The 12,065-nt window shown below is 41.2% G+C and overlaps 1 long non-coding RNA gene across 1 annotated transcript in view; it reads right to left on the bottom strand.

Annotated features, from left to right (window-relative positions):
* Positions 1–7,090: 7,090 nt before the first annotated feature.
* The window catches only part of LOC103181778, a 29,919-nt gene continuing 24,944 nt past the window's right edge, over positions 7,091–12,065 (bottom strand). Inside the window, exon 3 of the long non-coding RNA XR_488241.2 lies at positions 7,091–7,742. This is a non-coding gene — a long non-coding RNA (uncharacterized LOC103181778). The remainder of the gene's footprint in view (positions 7,743–12,065) is intronic.

The raw sequence follows: 12,065 nt of genomic DNA on the forward strand, positions 1-12,065 counted from the left end.
TTTTGCACTGGACTGTGTATATTTTCATGTGATGTCTTTTTGTTTTTGAATTACCTGAATACTACTGCCCTTCTGGAACATTGGGTTAACAATATGTATTCTGTAAAACAACTCCTCAATTGCAATGCTTTCTAGACAGATTGTGCTGCATTTTAGCTCCCGAGGGAGCAGCAGAAGCAAACCTCTATTGCTGGGAAGGACAAGGTGTCATTATGGGTTAAACATTTAACCTACTGTGATGTACATAACTGAAACGCTGTCAGTTTGGTTCAGTTGGTAGCACTCTGACTGAAGGTTGTGAGTTCAAGGCCTATGTTGGGACTTGAAATTGTAGAAGGCTGATATTCCAATGCAGAGTCAGACCCACAACCAATAGGATTATGCCTAAAGGGTTTTTAAAGTCTATCTGAACAAGTAGATAAACCTCAATTCTCTTTCCAATGCAAGGTTAAGATGACGTTGTGTCTGTTTAGAAAATAAAAGGGAGTTTCTCCCGGTGTTCCTGACAGTTTTCCAGATTAATTGGCCAAGCTTGCCAACAAAAAACATTCACTACACCTGATAGCATTCTCAGACGTGATAAGTCACTATAAAAATATAAATTGTATCTTTCTGAAAAGCAGCCTGATGTGATCAGATAGAACATTTGCAGTTTTTTGCTCTTTATAATTGCACCACTTAAAATCTTTCCTTAATATTGAGAAATATCCTCTGCTTTGCCTTTTTCACCCTCCATTTTTCATTCTTCTTTTGTTATGATTCTCTTGTAATAATGCTTCTCTCTTGAGCTTTGGAAGTTAACTTCTGCTGCTCAGTAAATTTACTAATGTATATTCAAATTGGGATTTTTACCAAAGTAAAAAAAACTTGCCCATATTCGCTCTTGCACATTGCATGGTCTCTCCACCTCTCTCTTTCATTTTTCATCTGTCATTCTTTTTGTCTCTCACTCTTTTTGTCTGTTTCTCACTCTCATTACCTAAGGGGTACACTGAATACAGAAGCCCAACATCCCAGAGGACTGCATTAGAAATTATTTTAGCTGTGAACTATTCGACCTGTGTGAAAAAGGTCCATAAAATTTAGATTTAAATAACAGAGTATAATAAAGTATAATGTAAATAGATTGCAGGTAAATTGCTACTGTTACTATGGCTGATATAATACATGATGACTCTCAGTTATGCAGTTCATTTCTCAACATTTTATTTCTGAAATAAATGTTCCCCCAGAGGTAAAGTAATTTTACGTAACATCTCAGGAACAACAAACTCTAAACTTATTGCAAATGTAATTTTTATTCAAAAAACGAACTTAACATTGAACACACTTTAGAAACTATCCTTTCCAACGTTAAAGATGTGTGTCTGGGTTGTCAGTCTTCCACAAGTTTGGTACAGCACCGGGAAAACACATTGGCCACCAGGGATGCTGCTGAACAGATTTAAAAAAGTGCATTAGACAAACTACTGTAGTCCAATGGAAAATAGAGTTTGAATATTTTAAAATATAATTATTATAACATGTTAAATAAAGCTGTTGGATGTCTACCAACAGCTTTATTTAACACGTTATAATAATAATAATCATAATCCTTGCATTTGATATAATGCCTTAGAGTCTCAAAGCACTTCACAGAATATACTCTAAAGTGATTTGACTGTATATATTGTGGGCGAAACTTATATTTTTGCCCACAAAATATACCACCTAAAGCATGTTTAGTGACTTATAAGATTTAAAGAAGAACTGCCATCTCATCAATGAGAGAAAGAGGGTAACATCTCATCCAGGGGGAGAGCTATCCCGGTCACCCTGATTTTAGGATCTTGTTATTGTGAAGAACGGACACACCAATGCATTCCTCCACTTTTCTGCACACTCCTGTCCCAGCAGGGAACATTCTGACCTTATCTCTCAAGAATACTCTGCCCAACAGTGTGTGGAACTTCCTCCCGACATGAAAGGCGCTTTACAATTGTAATTTTGTTGTATTTTGTTGTTGTTGAACATTAATTCCCTTCAGGGAAATACCCTCTCCCAATTACTAACAAATGTGTCGCTGCTTTCAAGAGTTGTTTTGTTGACCTTTAACCACTTCTGAATCTATTTGCTAAACCCTTTTCTGGAGCAGTCAGTCTGCCCTGTTTGCAGCTTCACAAACCCATTATTTGTGTGGTTTACCTGAAGGCTGTGTTGTATCTCAGGTAAGAGGTCCATGGGTACTGAAAGCCCTCTTGCCCTTTACCCAAGTGTCCTTTTCATAATAATAATAATCCTTGCGTTTGATGTAGCGCCTTATCACGCCTTCGAGACATGTCAAAGAGAAACGCAGTAGCCAATTGCGCACAGCAGTGTCCCACACATAGTTGTGGATTGAGTGGATTGAGTGACCAATTTTTTTTTGAGGGAATTATTACCCCCGGAAAAGCGATCTGCCAATCGACTAACAACCGGGTTTCTACTTACTACTACGTAAACAGAGGCGTGCGGAGTAAGGAAATTTGCCCATTGTTTTGCCCTGCTGGGAATCGAACCCAGGTCTCTCGCTTGCGAAGTCATTCCAACCACTGAGCTACAGTATGATTCATGTATGAATCCAGGTACTAGAATTCTCCCCCTTCCCATTAATGGGTGGGATGAGAGAATTTCCACCAACAGTGAGGCTAGATAGAGAGACTATGTTGTTGTGGGGAACATCACATCTATCCCAATATTCTCCTACCTCATCATCCATCCACACACTTGCACTTACAAATAGAGGTCACTGTGCAGCAATTAGGAGTGGGAAACCTGACAGATTTTTCATCTCCTTAGGCACTTGTGACTCTGATTGTAACAGTTGTAACAATTTCCCTTCCTCTCCGCATAACCCACACCCAAACTCCAGCTGAGATTATTTAACTTGGGCACAGACCAAGATTGAACTACAAAGCTTCTGGTTTATGTGACCTACATCATGCCAATTTAGCAGATTATTAAATTGCAATATACTCACCCTGTATATATTAATAATCCTTGCATTTGATATAGCACCTTTCACATCGAGAGGACAACTCAAAGCAGTTCACAGGATATACAGTAATGTGTAGTGAATGTATTTTGTAGGTCAACATGGCACCAATTTCATAATAAATATAATAATAATAATCCTTGCATTTAATATAATTTATCATGTCTTTGAGACATCTCAAAGCGCTTCACACAATATACTGAAAAGTGAATTGAATAATGATAATAATAATCTTTCCATTTGATATAGCGCTTTTCACGTCGGGAGGACCTCCCAAAGCGCTTCACAGAATACACTGTAAAGTGAATTGACTGTATATTTGTGGGCGATACGCAGTAGCCAATTGTGCACTGCAGTGTCCCACAAACAGTCGTGGATTCAGTGACCAAATATTTTTTTTTGAAGGGATTATTACCCCCGGAAAAGAGATCCACCAATTGACTAATAAACAGGTTTCTACTTACTGCTAGGTAAACAGAGGCGTGTGTAGTAAGGAAACTTGCTCTGCCCAGAAATTGAGGCAAATGTTCTCTAACCACTAAGCTACAGGATTCCACGTGTAAAATATAAAAACAACAATGATATAAAGCCAATATCCCACAAACAACCATGAAGTGAATAACCAATTTTAAATGACCAATTGTATTTGGGGGATTCTTGGCCAGGACACCAAGAGAAACTTCCTTCTCTTTTTGAATAGTGCCATGGGAGCTTTAACATCTACTTGCTTATGTTCTCTAATTTGGAATGAGATGTAATTATTTGTTCAGTACGTGTGAAGTAAGACATCAAAATGTAAAGACAATACTGCAGTCATTGCTCTTCTAAACTTTCCTCCTAAGGTCCAAATACAGTACAACATTCTACGTTACCTTTTATTCTCTCTGCATCCTTCTTGTGGTATAACACACACTGTTCACTAACAATAACAAACCTTTCTTTCCATGTTTTTAATGGGATGTTCCAATTAAAGGTTTCCTAATATTAACAAACAGCACTGTGTTAAAATCAATACATCGATAGTGACATATTACTTAAAACAACAACAACAACAAATCTTATTCATACAGCACCATTCACATCGGAGACTGCGTGTTCCAACAGGTGGCCCGCAGGCCACTAGCGCCCGGAGGGTGATCTTATCTGGCCCGAGACCATTTCCACTATTGCACTCCCACTCCCTCCCTCCCTGATGAACAGGAGTCCTCCCAGGGCAGCGACAGGAGCCGGCGGTTGGGAGGACACAGTGCGCAGAGCCTTTAGTGCAGTCTGTCAGGAAGGCAAGCGCGTCTCTTACCAACCCCGTCCTTAGCAAACAACCGCCGGCTCATGCCGCTGGGAGAGAGATTGGGAGAAAGAGAGGTTTGGGGGAGAGAGGGGGGAAGACAGGGGGAGTGGGGGAGCGAGAGAGGCGGGGAGAGGACGGGTAGAGAGAGAGGACAGAGGGGGTGGGGAGAGAGAGGGGGTAGAGAAAGAGGGGTTCACAAGGAAACAGAAAGAGGGGAGATTGAGAGAGGGTGATTGAGAAAGAGTTTTTTAATCCTTGCATTTAATCCTTGCAGTTTGAGAGGGGATAGAGAGAGAATGTGTGAAAGAGAGAAGGGGGGGGGGGGGGGTGGGGAGAGAGAAGGAGATAGGGGAGAGAGTGATTAAGAGAGGGGGGAGGTGGAGTTGTGAGAGGGAAGAGAGAGTGTGAGATGGTGTGAGAAGGGGAGTGAGCGAGAGTAATTGAAAGAGAGAGAGAGTGTATGAGAGAAGCAGAAAGAGAGAGCCTGAGAGAGGGGGGAGAGGAGTGTCCCCCCCCCCCCCCCCCCCCTCCTCCTCTCTGTCCCCATTCCCCCTCTTTCTCTCCCTCTCTCCCCCTCTTTGTCCCCCCTCCCCCTCTTTATCTCCTCCCCTCTCTGGAGCTCTTCCCCTTCCCCCTCTCCCCTCCCCATATCCCCACTCTCTCTCTGGATTCGGCCCGCAGGCCACCAGCTGGCCAACGCTGGATGGGGTCTGCGAACCGTTCTCAAATAGGGAATGCAGCCCACAGCAGCTAAAAGATTGGACCTCCATGTGGTAGAGAACTGAGTGGAGTTATGAGGCAGCTCAGAGAGTGACAGAAAGGTGGCTTCACCATGACCTAATGCCCCTCCCTCGTTGCAAATCCTGGCTCCGTCACGGGGACGTCCTCTCAACGTGAAAGGCACTTTACAAATGTAATTTTGTTGTTGTTGTTGGTAATGGTGGTGACAGGTGGAATAGCTTCTTAGCAACCGTGAGAAGCAGAGTGGCTCTCCTAGCAACCATGACAGACAGAGTGGTTCCCTTTAGCAATTGTGACAGGTGAAGTTGCATTGCTGGCATCTATAACCGGTGGAGTGACTTATGCTTCCAGAAAACTCAAGCAGTTTCTGACACTATGCTCTTACGATGTCATGGATTTACTCAGTCAAGGAACCAACGCAAAGGACATTTTTTTCTTTCTATCATTCTGAGTGCTAGATACCATGACAAACACATACTGAAGATATAGCAATCCTCCTCCCACCCTCCCGCAGCCGCCCACCCCCATCTACAATGAAAACCCAAGTGCTGTTTCCAAAAACGTGAAATATTTTGATTGCTCCATTCCATCTCAATCTGAAAAACTCAGCCCGATCCCTTGTTACACACCAATGCACTTGCACATAGTCTGTGATAACATGACTATTTATGTTCCTTATGATGAGTGAAAGGTCTAATTTAAACATTGCAAATAAATAAGCAGTCCCCATGTGTTTACTAACATTTACCTATGAGGAGGCATTTACCTCTTACACCACAAATTTGGTCAAGGACCAGATGAAAAGCTTAAAGAAGAACTGAACAAAATGGTGTGATTGCACATTGCCTCCAAGAGCTGGTGTGAGCAGCTCAGGAATTTGGTACAGTGGAGAGGAGGTGCTGGTGGAAACCAAACAGAAATGGCTCTGGTTTTAGATAAATCAAGAGGTAATGGTTGTTCTTCATTGTGATCAAACTTTTGGAACGCTTATAGTGGAATTCCCCAAGTGCTCCTCACCCAGCATAATTTGGACAACAGCCGGCCCTTTTCTAACCTTCAGCCAATTTACCCAATTTTGCTCGTTGTTTGTTGATATTTGCTTATTTTATTGTGCACTGATAGTCCGAAAGAAAGGGAATAGATTGATTACTTCAGTCTACTACTGTTTGTGGGACACTGCTGTGTTTCACCCACAGAATGTACAGTCAATTCGCTTTGCAGTGTTTCAAGGTGGGGCTCTTTGAGACTTCTCGAGGACCTGATAGAGCGCTATATCAAATACAAGGATTATTATTCTGTGAAGTGCTTTGAGATGTCTCGAAGACGTGATAAGGCGTTTTATCAAATGCAAGAATTATTATTATTATAATTTAGACTGGGAGTGTGCTGCATTGTTGAAGGTGCCATCCTTCAGATGAGACATTAAACCAAAGTTCTGTATGGCTGTTCACGTGGACTTTAAAGATTCCATGGTATTACTCAAAAAGAGAAGGTCCTGAATTATTATTTATGAGCAGTAACGTTTTACTAAAGTAAAGCTAAAATTATACAAAAACAAACTCCCAAATCGCAAAGATATTCTCTTTGCAAAACCCATTCAATTTAAAGTGAAGCATTTTAGATTTGACAGAATTTTGTTCAATTTATGATACTAGATGTATGGAGTCCTGCAGCTCAGTGGTTATAGAGTACTCACCTCGCAAGCGAGAGACTTGGGTTCCCAGCAGGGTGAAACCTTGGGCAAGTTTCTTTACTCCACATGCCTGATAATAATCCCTCAAGAAAAAAAATAATAATTTGGTCACTGAATCCACGAACTGTTTGTGGGACACTTCTGTGCGTAATTGGCTACCGAGTTTCGCCCACAAATATACAGTCAATTCACTTTACAGTATATTCTGTGAAGTGCTTTGAGACATCTCGAAGATGTGAAAAGCACTATATCAAATGCAAGAATTATTATTATTACTATTATAAGGACCCAGACACAGAATAAAAGAGAATAAATTTTATTTTTGTCATAAAATATGATTCACAACTTATCAATGTATACAGCAATCATCATTTCAGCAAATATTGTATTTGTACAAATGTAGAAATTTCCCGTTAGCATATGCCACCCCTATCAGGTTTCTTTTTTTTGTGGGTGGGGGTTGCATTGTGTTGATTGCTAAGAGGGGCTGCGGCTGTGAATTCAAGTTATTTAAAGTCTTGGAGATTCTGCCCCTGCAGTCAGGACACTGTATTTTCCCCCTTTTCCAGCACATGGCTTAATTTATTGTGTTGTGACAGCTGTCAGCTCACAGTAATCCCCTCACTGTACAGAAATCTCCCCCATCCTCCAATAGCACATGGTAATAAATTCCCCTCTCGACCACAGAGCACACTAGGAGCAGTTACAGGAGATGGCAGGAGCCAGTCACCACTGCTCTTGCTGGTCAGATGCTGCTGGCCTTTGGATATATCTGTCAATCGAACCATCTTCCCACGCTGCCCCACTCTTTCAGATATATGCTTCAATCCCATGTGTCATCTCAAACACATGGCACTCCTCCATCATGTCCTCCCAGCATGAAAGGCGCTATACAAATGTAATTTTGTATTGTATTACATGGAAAATCCCACCAGGTCTTTAGATTGGGACCAATTACTCAGTGGCTACTTCCTGGTCATCCGATCTTCCTCTGATGCTCCTGTATCCTGGTGGCAAAAACAAAATCAGTCTGGGAGGAGGTCTGACATACACCAAAATTCTGGCCTATTTTAACTCTGAGACTTTTGTAATGCACTGATCCATAATCCTCTGCATCCTATGTACACTAACATGGACACTATATTCGGGCTCACAGATTAGTGTGGGATTTAAATTTACAGGAATATAATTTTAAATATCACGATTGTATAGCATACACACATACACTCACACAAAACATCAACTGGATGGATTGAAACAAATATTTAACAAATTGGCGCTTTGACGTCAATAGTTGTGACATTTGGCGAACAAAAGCATCTCAGCGACTAGAGAGAGTCTACAGATATCACCGGCTGTATTTACAGTACACAGATCACAATAGCTCTAGGCTAGTTCTACTAATGTAACTGCCTTGAAACTGTAATGTAAACTGTCAGCTCATATGCGGATACAATTCAGTTTTTTTTCGAATAGCTGTAGGGAACTGCATTAAAACCAATATTGTTGTAGCGTTGGTTTTCTAAAGTCAAAACATGACCCATTTCCAAAAAAAACAATTGTTGTAGAGTAAATTGTGACACGGAACTAGAGAAGCAATTTACAATTTACTTCCAGCTTTTTACGCCTCAGCTTTCCTACTATGTCCCCACCATCCTAATAAATCAAGTAAAATAACAAAACAACAGCAATGAATTTGACAAAATCATCCATGGGGGGTTGGGGTGGGAGGGGTTGAGGGGTACACGGCTATGATTTTATTTCTGCTATCGGCCTTGACAGTAGCATGATGCTAATGGGTGTATTTTGTGCTTGAGTTCACCTTGCTATTTTAGGTCAGTGCTGCCATTTTAATATTTAGATGTAAATTTTCATCTGCTTCCAACGCTATTTTGTTGCCAGTTTCTGAGCTCAGTGCTGGAAGCAGTGGACACCAGAACTATAGGTTTGGCTCTGAGATCTGTTCTCCCAGATACTTTGGATGTTTATTTTAAAAAGAAATGTTTTATTTCAAACACGATAAGCCCAATTAAATGCACTGCCAACACTATTGCTATCCTTTTGATTACATTTTTCTGTTATGTTTTCGAATTGCTTGAAATGTTAGCGATCTTGACATGTAAGAATATGTAACTTGTTGCCCCCTGATTGCAGTGCTGAAACTGAATGCCACCTCTGAGCGTAAAAGAGATAGTTGCTGAGTGTTGAGGTAGCAGCTTCCAATTTAAGAAAATGAGCAACAAATAGATAAGGTAGGGCTCCAGTCTCAAAAAAAGGAAATCTCAGAGATTTGTCTACCAGATGAAGAGTTGTCCCTTATCATTTGCCAATTCCCTTCATTATTTTAAATGCGTCAATTTAAACACCTTAACCTTCTCAATAGTAGGGAATATAACCCAAATTTAGCTAACTTCCATCATAGTTAAATCACTTCATCCCAAGTATTGTTTTGATGAATCATTCTTGGACAGCCTTGGAGTTCAATATATCATTTCAACATTTGGGAGTCCAAAACTCTGAACAACAAGTGGTTCCTATTTGGTTTTACATTCTAGACCACTTGTTCTTCAGTATTGATATCAGTGCTGTGGACTCAGCCCTCAATATAAACTATGGAATCCACAGCACCAACAACAACAGTTTGCATTTATGTACATTGGGAGGATGTCTCAAAGCACTTCACACAGCTGACTGGGTGCTTGAGCTGCTGAAGGAACGTAGAGAGCTACATTGGCCATGGGGTGGGCTGACAACGTGATCAAAAAGAAAGGTCTTGACACTGGCTTTAAAAAGTGGGGGAGATGAGGTGGAAGAACTCCAGGACAGAGTTACAGAGAGCAGGGACAGAAAATCTGAAAGCTCGCTCACAGATGGTGAGGCAGATCAGTGGAGAACATGCAGTTTGCTGGTGTTAGCTGAGCAGAGGGAATGGAGCAATCAGCCCAGTTTGGTTGCAAGAAGTCGCAGAGGTATGGTGGGCTGAGGCCGATATCATACTGATATCATGCAAATGTAGTAGCTTAATAAGATGGGGACCAACTACTTGAATTTTCTGAAAGGGTCTGGCGTTGTTTCCAACAGTGATAAAGGTTTGAAAATCAACGGCTTCAAGCTTCAGGGATGCAGAAGCACAGTTTCCCATTAAACAGATTTTAATCTCACTTTTATATTCGGAGCTTGTCTGCATAAGCAAGGGCCGCTTCTACCATCAAACCATAGAAATTTACAGCACAGAAGAGAGCCAACCCATCAAGCCTGTGGTGGCTCTTTTAAAGAGCAATCCTTTCAGATCCATTTACCTTCCTTTTCTCCATAACTGTGATGAAACATGGCCAAATTTCCCAACACTGAAAGTCCATATACCCTTTATGGCATCTTATCTTTTGTTGTGTCCTCAGAAAGTTGTTCCCATTTTCACAAAAATTGTAAGTCGCTCCTTCAGATGAGACATTAATTGTAAATCCTGTCTGCTTGTGCAGTTGGATGTTAAAGATCCCACAGTGCAATTCAAAAAGAGAAAGGAGTTTCTCCCAGTTTCCTGGCCAACAATACTCAAGATAAAATTGGTCACTCACTTCATAGCTGTTATTGCACTTCATTGCTAACATGTACGCCTACAAAATACACAATCGCGACAAATTACAGTAAATTCTGTGAAGCCCTTTGGGGCATCTTCTTGATATGAAATACACTATATCAAATGCCAGGATTATTATTTTATTATCATGGAGAACATCTGCACACATGGGTTAGTATCGTCCCTGATTGACCCACAACGAGGTACATTAAGTGATGCTGGAAAAGATCCCTTCCGTCGATGATTCTGATGGCATGTAAGGTAGATTGAGTGGAAATGTCACTTAACTTTGATTATCCAGGTACAATACAATTTTTATTTATACAGTGCCTTTCACATCTGGATGATGTCCTGGATGGGGACCTAAGATGAGAGTGGGAACTGAGGGGATGGGGAAGGGAAAAATGACCACAAACCCAGTAAGAGGTAGCTTTTGAGTTGTGCCTTCAAAGAGGGGAGAGATGGATCAGGTCATAGGGTTGAATGAGTTTGTAGACGTTAGATGGGGCGAGACTGTGGATGGATTTAAGAATGATAACAAGGATCTTGAACTCAATCCACTGTGGGAGGGTGAGAAGCCAATGGAGGTGAGCAAGACTAAAGTTGATAGGACACGGGTTGCAGGGATTTGAATGGTCTGCACCAGTGCCTAGGGTTATCCTCCTGACGTGAAAGCCACTATATAAATGCAATTTGTTGTTGCTTATTGTTGTTGTTGTAGCTTGTGGAGGGAACAACTGGGGAGTCCAGCAAGCAGGGCACTGGCATAGTGAAGCCTGGATGTGATAAAGGTGTGATAAATAAAGATTAAAATGACTGGGTAACTACTGTGCTTTGAGACATTCATCATAAGTGAAAGGTGCTGTGTTAGTGCAAGCTGTTGGACATTGCATTGGCCTATATTTTTTGGATTTTTTTAAACCTTTCCAGATTTCAACTGTGATCTTTTCACTTCATCGTCTCCTAAATGAGTTGAATGCACTTCCACAACTACAGGCATTCTCAATATCTAACCCAAGTGCTCATTCTTCAAGTATGAAACTGGACGTTGAATGATTGTCAACCTTTGATTGTGGTGGTGTGGTGTGCGAGAAATATCACAGTCAAGCCCAATCATGTCTTCACATGATTTCCAGTTGTATCCAGAGATAATAATAATCCTTTCATTTGATATAGCGCCTTATCAGGTTTTCAAGATGTCTCAAAGCGTTTCACAAACACACTGTAAAGTGAATTGACTGTATATTTTGTGGGCAAAACACAGCAGCCAATTTTGCACAGTAGTGTCCCATAAACAGTTGTGGATTGAAGTGACCAATTAATTATTATTATTTTTTTGAAAGAATTATTACCCCCAGAAAACTAATCTGCCAATCGACTAACAACCAGGTTGCTAGGTACTGCTAGGTAAACAGCTACTGCTACTGCTAGGTAAACAGATGCGTGTGGATTAAGGAAACGCCCAACATTTCGTCCTATCAAGAATTGAACCCAGATTTCTCACTTGCGAAGCGAGTGCTCTAACCACTGAGCTGCAGGATTACTCTTTCCAGCAGGGGTGACTGGACAATGATCATTTTTAAAATTTACTCCCTCGCCCACCACTGCTCACTTGCCCAAGAACATATGGGCCATTTATAGCAAATCTATCACCACTCTGCCCTGCCTGCCACAAGCTAAACTATTAGGTGAGGTGACTATTTATAAACTGCTCTTCTTGTGCTGCGTGACCCTATATGTACCATGACCTCAT

This window comes from Callorhinchus milii, unplaced genomic scaffold (genome assembly GCF_018977255.1).
Source record: "Callorhinchus milii isolate IMCB2004 unplaced genomic scaffold, IMCB_Cmil_1.0 Scaffold3, whole genome shotgun sequence".
NCBI lineage: Eukaryota > Metazoa > Chordata > Chondrichthyes > Chimaeriformes > Callorhinchidae > Callorhinchus > Callorhinchus milii.